Source organism: Dipodomys merriami, unplaced genomic scaffold (genome assembly GCF_024711535.1).
Source record: "Dipodomys merriami isolate MVZ:Mamm:240054 unplaced genomic scaffold, mDipMer1.0.p SCAF_130, whole genome shotgun sequence".
In the NCBI taxonomy this organism is placed as follows: domain Eukaryota; kingdom Metazoa; phylum Chordata; class Mammalia; order Rodentia; family Heteromyidae; genus Dipodomys; species Dipodomys merriami.
The window spans coordinates 633,155-647,537 of NW_027202605.1; the positions used below are offsets into that span (position 1 = coordinate 633,155).

General features: G+C 39.5%; 1 non-coding gene across 1 annotated transcript; it reads right to left on the reverse strand.

The window, feature by feature from the left end:
* Positions 1–3,846: 3,846 nt before the first annotated feature.
* Positions 3,847–3,953, reverse strand: LOC138824972 (U6 spliceosomal RNA). The gene has a single exon (XR_011371241.1). It is a non-coding gene; the product is annotated as a U6 spliceosomal RNA (small nuclear RNA).
* Positions 3,954–14,383: the final 10,430 nt, after the last annotated feature.

Below are 14,383 nucleotides of genomic sequence, written 5' to 3' on the forward strand. Positions count from 1 at the left end.
GTCCTGAAGAATTTATACGAGTACACCTAACAATTGTTTTACTACGAATGCTTCTTGTCCACAAGCCATTGTATCATCTACATAGGACAAGACTATTACATTAGGCCACTGACTTGTCTTACAGGTCCCTGTGTCCACAGTCAGCCCTGTAAGAAACATATGCACAACTTGGCCCATGCTGCACGTGCCATGCTGTGGTGGTGATGGACTGATGGGTAGCACAGGCCCTGCTGTGGGCTTCTCACTCCTGTCCCATGGGGCTTGCCAGACTGGTCTCTTGCATGAAGACTTTGGCACTGCCCTCCTCTCCTCAGCTGGTTCCTTACCAAACTTTTCTTTTTCTGTACCTTCCATTTTGAGTTCTAGCCTAGACCATGAGCCCAACCAACTTCCACCACACCAGATAAAGTCTCCACATCAAACTTTTTGTAAGAAATATTTAAGTTAGAATGTTTTGGCTGGGATTTGCTCAGACTTCATATGCAAGTGAGGCAAAAGATGGTTGACTGTGGATGCTCCAGGTAGTCATGTACTCAAAGTACTGAGACTTCTATAACAAGAACTTCATACAAGGGTGTAAGTGATCCAGAAAACTTAAAGAATAAAATTTAAAAGAAATTCAATATTCATTGATGGAACAAAAAAATGTACACTTAATGTTAACCTAATTCTGGGAGGAAAAATGACCTAGAATTTGAGAATCATAAAGATATAAGTGTTCAAGGTAATGCAAGGGAGTCTTGGGTGGTCCGTGAGGGTCTAGTGAAAATCCTATGATAGCCTTGTTCAGTATCCACTGTGCTCAGTATCCCAGCTTCTGTCCCTTCCAGTCACTCTGAGGTGCATCATTCCAGGTTAACCTGAGGAAGAAAAAAGGTTCACCTGACATCCTGCTCTCTCATTGGGGTCAAGATTGCTTGGGAACTGGAGGTTCTTGGATAAATACTTAGATCTCTGGAGAGCAGACTCTTCAGGGTCATGACTTTGGGTCATATTAACTGACCCTGATGATGATAACACAATTTTCTATAACATAAATATGATTTTATTTGTACACTTTATCCAGTAACATTCAATAGATGGCTGTTGAAAATAATCTAATTTAGAGCTGAAATCTTCATACAAAAGCTGAACTCTTCTAAGGCCTAACTTTGGAAATTACTACAGGATGAAAGTTGTGGTAAGACCCTTGACATTCTGAAAAATTATATAACTTAACCCACTCTTAGTGATTGGGTCTAGGGTGAATATGTACCCAAGTCATGGTTCACCACTTCTCTTCTCAGGACATCGGAGCTTTTAGAATGAGCTGAAACTAAATATCCTGTCACTCACCCCTTGGAGTGGCCTTGAAATAAAGTGCAATCAGAAAGGGAAAAACAACAAAAATGCTTAAATACATCTGACAGATCAGACTGAAAAGAGTATTTCTCCTGCATCTATGTGCACCTAGTACAAGACCACAGTCTTCTCGTTCAGATATATTGGTATTCTAGGATCTTAAATCAACACTATTTGCCTCCTTCATTTCTTATGATACTGTTTCAAGTATACTGAAATATTTGGCCACATTTTATATGTTGAGATCTTTCATTGAAGGTCTCATTCCACTCCATACAGACATGGACCACATTGTCCTACAAAGTAACTTGAACCTCTGCAAGGACCTATGAACTAGTCAGAAACATAAAGGTATATGCACGTCCATTCACATGACAAAAGATACCCAAATATTCGTGACAATCTATCTTTACCCTGGCTTATAAGACATTTCAATATCAAATTCAATTGAGGGACAATGACTATACCCTATGGAGTACATTAGGCTTACACAGGAATGATAACTTTTCTGCACAAGGGACAAAGAGCCCATTTTAAAAAATATCTTCCCTGGCTTTGGAGTTTTTCTACTCAGGCCTGGGTACTGTCCCTGAGCTTTTTAAATAAATAACCAAAAGTAATGATAGTCTATCAACTTGATTCACAGCACTACTTGTGGGAAATTTGGTGATAATTGGCACTAACACCTTCACAGCATTTCCTACCTAGTTTGCCTTTCAATTGTTATCCTTAAAACTCATACTCTTGAGCAACTAAGAATTCAGATGTATAGCACCAGTGGCCTGTTAGATCAGTAGATCTGAACTACTTGATTCAAGCAGGAGTCATGGTTTCCACACAATAGGATATAAATTTTATAACATCATATAGACATATGCAAAGGTCCTTTTGCAATCACTTGGTAAAGGACTGTTTACCTATCATTCTGTAAACCACATCCAAATTCTTCTACTAAGTATTTAGAAGAATGTATTGTTTGCACAGGTCATATTAGTAGCCCTCAGGTTGAATTCAGGGGGAAAATTTGTAAGTCTTCCTTTACCTTCCATGCCAGATGCCCTTTTGTATCACTCAATTTTCACCTTACAGTCTTGCTTCTCTGCCTGGGCATTTCTAGACTAATTTTTATAATTACATGTCACAAGGAGCAAACAAGATAGGCACATATCACCAGATCCACCCTTTTATTGTTTAAGATACCATTTTCATGAAGGTTTTGCATAGGATGGCCTACAAATATTACCGTTCTAATTTAGCTTCCTGAGTAGCTAAGATTCCACACTTGAGGGAGTGTAACTGGCTAGTTTTTAATTGCTGGTCTTATATTAAGTGAGCAGTAAGTCTCTTAAATTTTGAGCTTAACCAAAAGTATTGGTGAAGTGATAGTAATAAAAATGATTAAAGCAATAATTAAATATGTTATCATCAGACCTATGTTGAATGAATGAGGTATTTTGGTTCCCGCCTTTTAATTTCAGCTATATGACAGGCCTAGGTAGAAGGACTCCAGTCTGTGAACCATCCCTTCTCAGAAAGCATCCAGTGTGTAAAGATGGGAGAATGAGCTATTTCCAAATGCCTGGTGTATATGCCTCTGTGTGTGTGTGTGTGTGTGTGTGTGTGTGTGTGTGCCACAAGTAGGAAGGCCAAGGGCACAAGTGCCTCCCAATCCCTCCATTTTTGTACTAGGCCTGTATAGACCACCAGAAGGGTGAACAGTGTGAGGGAAGGAGTTAAGCTAGCAACCTAGCTAAATCTGGCAATGTGAAGTCCACTGTCCTTATCTTGTAAATGGAATCGTGGCCAGGATTTAAGGATTCTCTTTGAACAATAAAAACAAATACTGAAATTGTTGAAGGCACAGGAAGCCTGAGGTGAAGCACTGAATGAAACCTCTTGTTCCAAGAGAGAGAAGATTTCTTCAGAAAAGCCCACAGGGCTCATGCTTTGATTCCTAGCTTTTATGGAGGCCAAGATGAGAGAATCTCCTTTGAAGTCAGCTCTGGCAGAAAAGACAGTAGAAATATCTCTACTTAACCACCAAAAATCAAGATGTGGCACAAGTGGTTGAGTGATAGTGTTGCTTTAAAAAAAGAGAAAATATCAAGTATGTTAAATCAGTTCCTGAGGTGAAGACCTCATATTGTCACAAAAACATTTGTTCATGAAAGTGTGAAAGTAGAGCTCTTCATGGAAGCAAACAGCTCTGGACTTATCTAGAATGACTGGCTTATATAGGATCTGGAGTCTTGGTCTTGGTTTACTAATTAAGAACTTTCTGATGTAACACAGACATTTTTTCTAAATGCATCCAGGCTATGTTTAAATACATAACTATACAGAGGGATCTATCTTGGCTCTAGAAATGCTAACTTTAGGTCCAACTTTGTGTTTATGTAAATGAAGACAGCATATTTGTTGTAAGGTGAATTATCCCAGAAGTCACATTTTTTATTGTATAAATGATGTAATTAGGCTCTTGGTACGTTTAGAACACTATTTTGTAAAAATATGGAACGTTTCACGAATTTGTGTGTCATTCTTAAACAGGGACCATGCTAATCTTCTCTGTATCGTTCCAATTTCAGCCAATGTGCTGCCGAAGTGAGCACAGAAGCCATATTTTGGAAGATGGAATACTGGAATCTTTATTACACCGGTAGCAGTCTGCAAGCAGCCCGTTGTAACAAAGTATTGCTGTCCACAAATACACTTAGACAGCTTGGCAGCAGGCCAGAAAGGGAAAAAAAAGAATAAAAACAATACCAACAAACCAATACAGTACTGAATTGGGAATTGGGACACCATGATTACCAGAGACAAGCCAGGAGACAGGACACAGGACAGGATCACAGAGACATGTGGCATGGTGTCTGGTGCCACTGATGGTCCAACCTAAATAGGGCCGGAGCAGGGGGCAGGTCCACAGGAAACTCCCAGTCCCAAGCACTGGAATAACAGATTGAGTAACATATCAGCCAAATGCTCACCCCTGCTTCCAGGGATCCAGGCACATCCATCATCTGGGAGGCAGGTGATGAATCTTGTCATTTCCTTCCGCGAGCATGAATACAAGATGGCAGACCCAACCATCTATCTTGTGGCCAATATGGCACCAGCCAGGCCTGACCTCCTTACTTAATATTACTGATTTTTTAAAATCACTTTATTAAATGTTACAGCCTCTGCATAATTTTCTAAATAGATAAAGAGTATACTTCTTGTAAAAGCCATTTTTTTACTTTTTTTTTTTGTTGTTGTGAAAATACCAAACCCAAGGGTTACAATTACAGGAGCAAAGTAATGAGTACACTTCCTATCTAGCATTGTTGCCTCCTCCTTTGTCTCCTCTTACCATCCCTGCCCTCCCATCTCCCACACCCCCCACCAAACTTGTAAAATTCATTTTACAACATAAAATCTTGTACTTTTCATTATTGGAATGAGTACACCTATATCTCTATTTAAACAATTTTTCCCTTCCCCTCCACAAATTATATCAATATCAAATACAGTGAAAACAAGGATTATACCATGGTAGAGACATACAAAGCAACAAAGAAATCATCTTATATATATATATATATATATATATATATATATATATATATATATATATATATATATATATTAGCAACAATAGGAAGCAAGAAAAAACATTGGTGTCCTTATCTTCAGTTTTATTTCCCCTAACATCAACTTATCTAACCGTTTCTGCTTGTCTCACACACATACCAGTTATTATAAGGGAAACCATGGAACCTATGTTTCTTTGGGCCTGGCTTACTTCACTCAATATAATTTTTTCCAAGTCTTTCCATTTCCTAATAAATGGGGCAATTTCATTCTTACTGATGGAGGCATAGAATTCAATTGTGTGACACATTTTCTTGATCCATTCATCTACTGAGGTGCATCAGGGTTAGTTCCATATATTAGCTATGATAAATAATGTTGCAATAAATGTAGTCATTCTGGTAGCTTTAGGATATTCTTGTTTGTGATCATTTGGGTAAATGCCCAAAAGTGGGATTGCTGCATCACAGGAGAGCTCTATGTGTAGTCTTTTGAGGAACTTCTATAAATCTAAAATATACCTGGAATACAAAAAATGAAATCCCCCAACAACACATCCTCAAAGAAACAACTGCCTAATAAATAGGTGGGCTAAAGTCTTAAAGAGAAAATTCTCTGAAAAGGAAAGGGTGGCCAATAGACAAATGAAGAAATGTTCAACATCCCTAGCCATAAAAAAATGCAAATCACAATATTGAAATACCACCTACATTTTGGGGTGTATTTTCTGTTAATATTGTTTAGTAACACTTAAGATTTCACTCTTCTGTGGATTTGTCTTTAGTGGATACTTTAATGCTCTACTTGATTCAGGAATGTTTCTTCTCCCATAAGAAGGCTTTATGTTTTTCCAGCCCACCTATCATGTTCTGACCAGGAACTTCTAGGGTAAAATCACACAGGTTGTTTTCTGACTCTCTCATTTGGCTTCTCTCCAGGCCATGGTTCCAGAATCTTTACTCATGGTCAATAGCAAGAAAGAAGAAAGGATCTCTGATGAGATTCTTTTATTTCTCACTCTGTTTGACATTCCATTTTATGAACCTAACTGTGTCCAAGATTGAAGAACAGAAAAAAAAAAAAGATTCAGCTTCAGGAACATGTTTCTGAAGAAGCTAAAGATGGCTTGGAGATTTATCCAATTATCAAATCTTGCCTTCTAAGTTAAGTACAGTTTTGCTTTAGTTTGTTTCTCATTTTTTAATGCAAGGACAAAGTTGCCTCACTTTTTATGTGATTCAATGACACCTAGGAGGTAACTTCTCATGGAAAGTAAAGGTTGGCTAGAATCTGGTCAGCCATCACAGCCTCGTACATAACATTAGACTATCCTAATGAAGTTTTAATGGATTTGCTGAAATAGTGTGGTCAAACAGAACTTTGACTGTTGTATAGGACTGAGTGTGTTATAAGTACTTCAATTAATCTCTGTAAATACTCTTGGACTGCTTTTTGGTATTTGTCTTTCTTGACTCTTAGGCTGTATTTCACGGTAATTATAGAAATCTGTTTTTCCCAAAGGTATGTACAAGTGTAGTAGTACTAGATGATATTTCTATGTAATTCTATATTCGGTTCTTTTTAGGACTCTTTGTCCCATCTCTGATAGTTTTACATACCTGAGGGAAATGCACCAAGGTTCACATTGTTGTCACATCTTTCCTAGCTTTTCTTAGACTTTGGAAGGATTTTTGTTGTTTTGTTTAAAACTACGGCCACACTAACATGTATAAAATAGATACTTTATTGTAATTTTGATTTGAATTTGTCTCCTGATTATTGATACTACTTTTACATTTTAATCAGCTATTTGCATATGTCCTTTTTAGAAAAGTCTCTTCAATATTTTTCCCATTTTAAATTAAATTTTTTGTGGGGGGTTTACTTGTAAGATTTTCTTTATATTTTCTAATTCAGATTTGTTAGGAATCTATTTAAAGACATATGCAAATATTTTCTCCTACCATGCTTTTGCTTCTTCGTTGATAGATCTTTTCAGTATACAAAGTTTTCATTGTATGCACTTAATCTTGTTTTGTTGGTATTTATTTTTTTGTTCACTTATTTATTTACTGTCGCTCATGGGGTTTGAACTCTGGGTGTGAGCTTGTACCTCAGCCCTTCAGTTCAAGGCTAGCACTCTACCACTTGAGCCATGCCTGCACTTCCACTTTCTTTGCTGATAAAAACAAGAGTCATAAGCATTTGGATTTTGATTAGTAACCCCAAAAGGATTTCAGTGCTTACTTTATGTTTAATTAACCACTAGTGATAAGCCACTTGGATTGATTCACTCTTAGCCCATTTTGTAGTTCTGCTGAGTGAGTTATAATGAAACACAGGTGTGCCTGATGTGAAGAATTTGTTTTTTCTCACTTTTCTAGAGGCTGAAACTTAGTTTTCAGGAGGATAAGCCTCTCTCTACCACCACTACTATTCCTTGCTCCAGCTCCCTTTTGATCATTGTACCAAAACAAAATTAAGACATGGTAGCAGCACAGAAATGTAATGAAATCATTAGAAATATGTTAAAAAATTGAAGTGCACAAACTAGCTAGAAAATGGTTACAGAAATCCATGGAATGAGAGACACAAAGAGACAGAAGTAAGATTGTGCTTAGATATTCGATAGGTCAAATACAGGTAAATAGTGATCCTCATCTTTTTTTTTTTTTTTTGCAGTCCAGTCATGGTGCATGAACTCTGGGCCTGGGCACTGTCCCTCAGCTCTTCAGCTCAAGGCTAGCGCTCTACCACTTGAGCCACAGCACCACTTCTGGCTTTTTTCTTTTTGCTTATGTGGTCCTGAGGAATCGAACCCAGGGCCTCATGCATGCAAGGCAAGCACTCTACCACTGAACCACCTTCCCAGCCCCATTTTGTATTGCATAAATAGGTAAATACATTATTTTGAAGTACAACCAGATGCTGATGGATCACGCCTGCAATTGTAACTAGTCTGGAGGCTGAGATCTGAAGATCACAATTCAAAGCCAGCTTGGGCAGGGAAGTCAGTGACACTCTTATCCCCAATTAATCACAGGAAAAACAAAAGTGGTGCTGTCACTCAAGTGGTAGGGTGCTCACCTTGATCTGAAGAGCTCTGGGACAGCTCTGGGACCATTAGTTCAAGCCCAGGACCAGCACAAAAACAAACAAAAGTCCACTACTAAACACCACAAACAACATAGTGCATGTAATACTATTTAAACGTGCTGGACAAAAGTTTCTCATGGTGGTAAACCTAGGATCTGAGGATTGAGTTTTCATCCAGTCCTTTCAGAAAAGTCAATGAAACTCTTATCTATAATTAATCACCTAAAAATCTACAAGTAGAAATGGTGATAGAGCCTTAAGGTAAAATGGTAAGGGATAGCACCCAGACAATGAGATCAATACCTTACATTGGTACATTTTAATGTGATATAGGGAAATAAACGCCAGGTTTAATAACTGGGTGGAATTGTGCAAAAATGCATACTGGCTTATGCAATTTTCACTCATATATATAATCTTCACAATAATTTTTTATGAATGCACAAACAACAGAAACATAGAATAAGTTCTCCAGTGGATATAGGTAGCAGTTGGAGCAGGGAGGGTGAGCAGACAGGGAAAAAGAGGTGAATATGGTTTAATAAATGTGTATTTGTGTGTGTGTGTGTATCTATGTGTGTGTTTCTGTGTTGTGTTTATCAATGAAACTTGCTGACATTGGGTTTCTTGTTTTCATCTACCATTTCATCGTGTTGTTGTTGTTCTTGTTTGACATTCCTGAGGCTAGAACTCAGGGCTTGAGAACTGTCCCTGAATATCATTATGCTGAAGGCTACCACTCTACCATTTGAGTTACAGCACCAGTGCTTCTAAGGGTATTTGGGGGCTGTTGTTGTTTATTAGGTACTGAGATTTCAAACTTAGTGCTCCATGCATGCTAGGCAAGCACTTTATCACTAAGCCACAGTGCCAGCCCCAACCACACTGTTTTAAGAAAGGAGGCAGGGCTGGGAGTGTGGCTCAGTGGTGGAGTGCTTGCCTTGCATACATGAAGCACTGGTTTCTATGCCTCAGCACCACATCAGCAGAAAATTCATTGTGACTTCTCACCAATTAAATGCCAGAAAACTAGAAGTGACATTCTGGCTGGAAGTGGTAGCATGCTAGCCTTTAGTGAGGGAATATGCCAGGCCTTCCCTGAGTTTAAAACCCACAGCTAAGAACTGAAAGAAAAAAGAAACAATCCCAAACAAAAACCTAATTACTTGCTCATTGCCTTTGTTCTTCTATTTTTTTTTTTTTGTAGTTGTAACTGAATACTTCTTGTCATTCCATTTTCTACTTTCTTCCTTTCACTTTGGGGGGTTGAACTTTGGGACTTGCACATGGAAAGTGGATACTGCCTACCAATCTATTCTTTCTTCTTCTTCTTCTTCTTTTTTTGGGGGCACGGTCGTGGGGCCTGAACTCTGGGCCTGGGCGTAGTCCCTCAGCTCTTCAGCTCAAAGCTAGCGCTCTACCACTTGAGCCACAGCGCCACTTCCGGCTTTTTTCATTTTGCTTATGTGGTGCTGAGGAATCGAACCCAGGGCCTCAGGCATGCAAGGCAAGTGCTCTACCACTGAGCCACCTTCCCAGCCCCTATTCTTTCTTCTTTTAACATAAAAAGTCTGCTTATAGGACAGGGAAGGTAGCTAAGTGGTACAGTGCTTGCATTGCATGAATGAGGAACTGGGTTCTATTCCTCAGATTCTCATACACAGGAAAAGCCAGAAGTGGTGCTGTGGCTCAAGTGGTAGAGTGCTACCCTTGAGCAAAAGCAGCTCAAGCACCTGTATCCTGAGTTCAAACCAAAGGACCAGCAAAACAAAAAGTCTGCTCATTTAAATTAGTCAATGCTTCCCCTGCAATTTAAACAACAAACTTACAAGTGACATAAGTTCACTTTCAATAGTATTGTCCTCGTTTCCAGAGAGTTCAGGGGCTGCATACAGAAGAGACCCTATGCTTCTGCTGTCACTTATAAACTAGCTGTTGTACAACAGTAAACATCAACAGAAACATTTCTGCCTTTATTATTTTGAACACAAAAGGATTTGTAAGGGTTGGTAAAAATAAATGAAGGAAACCCTTCCTTTTCACCTATTTGTTGTGATCGTAATGGATCTATTTTGCTGTGCACTCAAGTCCCACACTTGTCATTTGAGTTATCATAGAATTCCTTTTCAATTTCTTTTCTTCTTAGGACACACACATTCACACAGATCCTGAAGAATTTTTACTACTTCATCTAACAATGTTTTACTACCAATTCTTCTAGTCCACAAGCAATTGTCTTATCTACATAGGACAAGACTATTACATTAGGCCACTGACTGCTCTGACAGGTCCCTGTGTCAACAGTCAGCCCTGCAGGAAACACGTGTGCACCTTGGCCCATGCTGCAGGTGCCGTGCTGTGCTGGTGGACTGAGGGGTAGCACATACCCTGCTCTGGGCTTCTCACTCCTGTCCCAAGGGGCTTGCCTGGTTGGCCGGTTGCGTGAAGACTTTGGCACTGCCCTCCTCTACTCAGCTGGCTCCAAATTTTTCTTTCCTGTACCTTCCACTTTGAGTTCTGGCATAGACCATGAGCCCAACCAACTTCCACCACATCAGATGAAGTCTCCACATCAAACCTTTGGTAACAAACATTTAAGTTAGAATGCACATATAAAGTTTTGTCCGGTGTTTTTGGGTCTGGTCGGGGGCCTGAACGCTGGGCCTGGGCGCTGTCCCTCAGCTCTTCAGCTCAAGGCTAGCGCTCTACCACTTGAGCTACAGCGCCACTTCCGGCTTTTTTCTTTTTGCTTATGTGGTGCTGAGGTATCAAACCCAGGGCCTCATGCATGCAAGGCAAGCGCTCTACCACTAAGCCACCTTCCCAGTCCCTAAGAGCAATTCTTAAAGTGAATTTTGCCAGGTGCTGGTGGCACACACCTATAATCCTACTCAGAAGGCTGAGATCTGAGGATCATGGTTCAAAGCCAGCCAACACAGAAAACTCTGTGAGACATCCTATTTCCTATAAACCACCAGAAAATCAGAAGTGGCATTGTGGCTCAAGTGGTAGAGCAATAGCCTTGAGCTTAAGAGCTGCAGGACAGTGCTCAGGTCAAGTTCACACCCCACAACTGACACATATGTGTGCATTTTACACATGTATTCACACTATATTAATTTCTATACATCACAAACATCCAATTTTAAGGCTTGAACTCATTGCCTCAGGGCTGTTGCTGAGCTTTTCCCAAGGCTACTGCTCTACCAGTTGAACCACATCTCTAATTCTACTTCCCACATTTGTGGTGATTATTTGGGGATAAGAATCTTATGGAATTTTATTCTGAGGCTGGTTTCAAGGCTCAATCTGCAGACATCAGGTTTATAGTCATGAGTCTCCTGTGATCAACAGCTTTAGATATTTTTACTTACATGTGTTAGGTTATTTCTGGTATTTAGGATGGGTGTGTATTGCCCTTCCCATGGACTATGAGAGTTCCCATGGTGTTCATTACACTGCATACAGCTGACATGTTGCTCATCATCTGATTTTTAAAATGAGAAATAGTATTTTACTGATGTTCCAATCTCAAGAAGCTATTTAAGTTTAGCTCGTTATAAATCATGTGCACATAGCAGAACCCATGTATACATTGTTTATTTATTCAGTCAATAAACATTCTCAGTCTCTTAGAAAGTGAGATGGTTATTTTTCTTTCTGTTTCTCTTTTGCTTCTTCTGTGTGTGTCTGTGTTGTTTGCCAAGAATGGGACTTGAATGCATGGCTTGGTCACTGTCCACCCTCAGCTTTTTCCATTCAAGGCTGGCACTCTACCAGGTGACCCAAAGACTCTACTTCCAACTTTTCATTGGGCAATTGAAAATAACTATCTGTCATTCTTGGGTTGACTGGCTTTGAACTGTGATCCTCAGATCTCATCAACAGGTGTGAATCACCAACCTGAGGGATGATTTATTCTTTTCTTGATCAATTCTGGGCTTGAACTTGGAGCTGGGGTGTTGTCCCTAAGCTGTCTTACTCAAGTGGTTTACCATTTTGAGCCACAGTTCCACTTCTGGATTTCTTCTGATTCACTGGAGATGAGTTTCCTGTTCAGGATCATTTTGATCTGTGATCCTTTGCTCTCTAACTTGTTGAGTAGCTTGGATTCTAGGCACAAGTAATACTCTTTATTTTTTTGCTTTTTGTTATTTTTGGACCTGAGAAATGACATCTACTTAATTTCTTTCTTTTGTAAACCAACTTATTGCTTGCACAGTAAATTACAGTCAAGGACTACCCCAAGACATGGAGGTATGCTCACACCATTTAGTTGTAAAAACAAGATCTTGTTCCAGTTTTTAGGCTGAATTTACTCGATTCCTGATGGAGTGTGCATAGGACACGTGTACCGCAAAAGTGCCATGATGGGGTTCTAGAGCAATGATTGAATTGAAAAGCTCAGACATCCTGGCTCTTCCACCCACACTGAACATTGGTAGCTCTCTAGAGAGGCAGGATAAAGCCCTCATCTCAAATGGCCTAGCTTGCCAGTGTGGCTCAAGAGGTTCTGCAGGGAGGACATGGAGATGTCGGTTCCATAGGAAATGAATGAGCTGGGAGCACTGGCTCATGGAGAGCAGGATGGCTCACTGGCATCTTTATAACCCAACCCCACACAGAACATAGCATATGAACCAATCAGAGAGTAGCTTCTGATAGGATTTCTGAACCACAGCAATTACACCTCGGTTGGAATTTGCACTCCAGATTAATTCAAACAGTCAATTTAACCAAAAGTGATAGGATTAAAGGGGTGACCCATACAGCCCAGCTTCTTTCTGAAATGTGAAAAAGGATGCACCACAGACTTCCCTTGCACACCTTAATCCCTCCAGACCTGTCCACAAATGCTCCACTGCCCTGAGCCTGAAAAGGATTCAAAAAGATCACCCAAAGACTACAAATAGAGTTCCGAAGACTACACATAGAGCTCCGCTATAACCCAGCAATCCCACTTTTGGGCATTTTCTCAAAGAATCACAAACAAGGCTATACTAAAACTACCAGCACAACTATGTTTATTTCGGCATTATCCACCATAGCTAAAATATAGAACCAACCCAGATGCCCCTCAGTAGATGAATGGATGAAGAAAATATGGTGTGTGTGTATATATATATTTTTACATATATATATATATATATATATATATATATATATATATATATATATATATACATACATACATACACAATGGAATTCTATGCCTCCATCAGAGCAGAAACACTCAAAAGCTATATGCATATGAACAGATAAGAAGATGCTAAGTGCAATGAGCCCCAAGACATGGATACAGCTTTTCTTTTTTTAACAAAGTTTTTCTTTGTTATACTGTGATTTTTTTGCATGTTCTTCCCCCTATAGTATATCCCCTGTTGTCACTGAATTACCTTTTGGTATCCTGCATCTTGTATATACATTTATCTAATTTGGGGAGAGGAAGAGGAATAACAAAATGTAGAGGAAACAAAGACACAGGATGTCCCATTGCAACGAAGATACTCACAGACAGTATGTTGGAAATGAACTTGACAACTTCAAGGTGGGGGTGGGAAGGGATAGTAGGAGATAAAGGAGTGGGTAACGATGTTCAACAATAAATGTGCTAATTACTTTACACATGTAACTATAACTCCTCTGTGCTGCACTTTTACAATACAATAAAATGAAAATGAAAAGAAGAGCACCCAGCCCAGGCTTGATATAGTCAGAGAAACAGCTATTTACCAGAGAACCAAATAAACATAGTAAGAATGAGAAGGCACAGGCCATAGAAAGGTGGGTAACATGGCAGGAATTGCCAAAACTTTTCACTCCTGTCAATACTCAAGGACTTAACTCCTGGGGCTGGGAAGGTGGCTCAGTGGTAGAGCACTTGCCTTGCATGCCTGAGGCCCTGGGTTCGATTCCTCAGCACCACATAAGCAAAAAGAAAAAAGCCGGAAGTGGCTCTGTGGCTCAAGTGGTAGAGCGCTAGCCTTGAGCTGAAGAGCTGAGGGACAGTGCCCAGGCCCAGAGTTCAGGCCCCATGACCGTACCAAAAAAAATTACAAAAAAAAAAAAAAAAAAAGGACTTAACTCCCAATTAAATGAAATAGATTGATAAGTTGAATCAAGAAACAAGACCCATCTATCTGTCTTCAGGAGGCACACCTTGCCCACAGAAACAAGTATCTTGAATGTGAATGGGTAGAATAAATTCTATCAAGGAAATAGTCCCCCTAAGCAGGCCAGAATAGCAATACTAATATCAGATAGAATATACTTCAAGTTATAATTAGTAAGAAGAGACTAAGAAGGCCATGACATACTAATAAATGGACCTTTCCTATGGGAGGATATAACAATCCTAAATAGCTATACC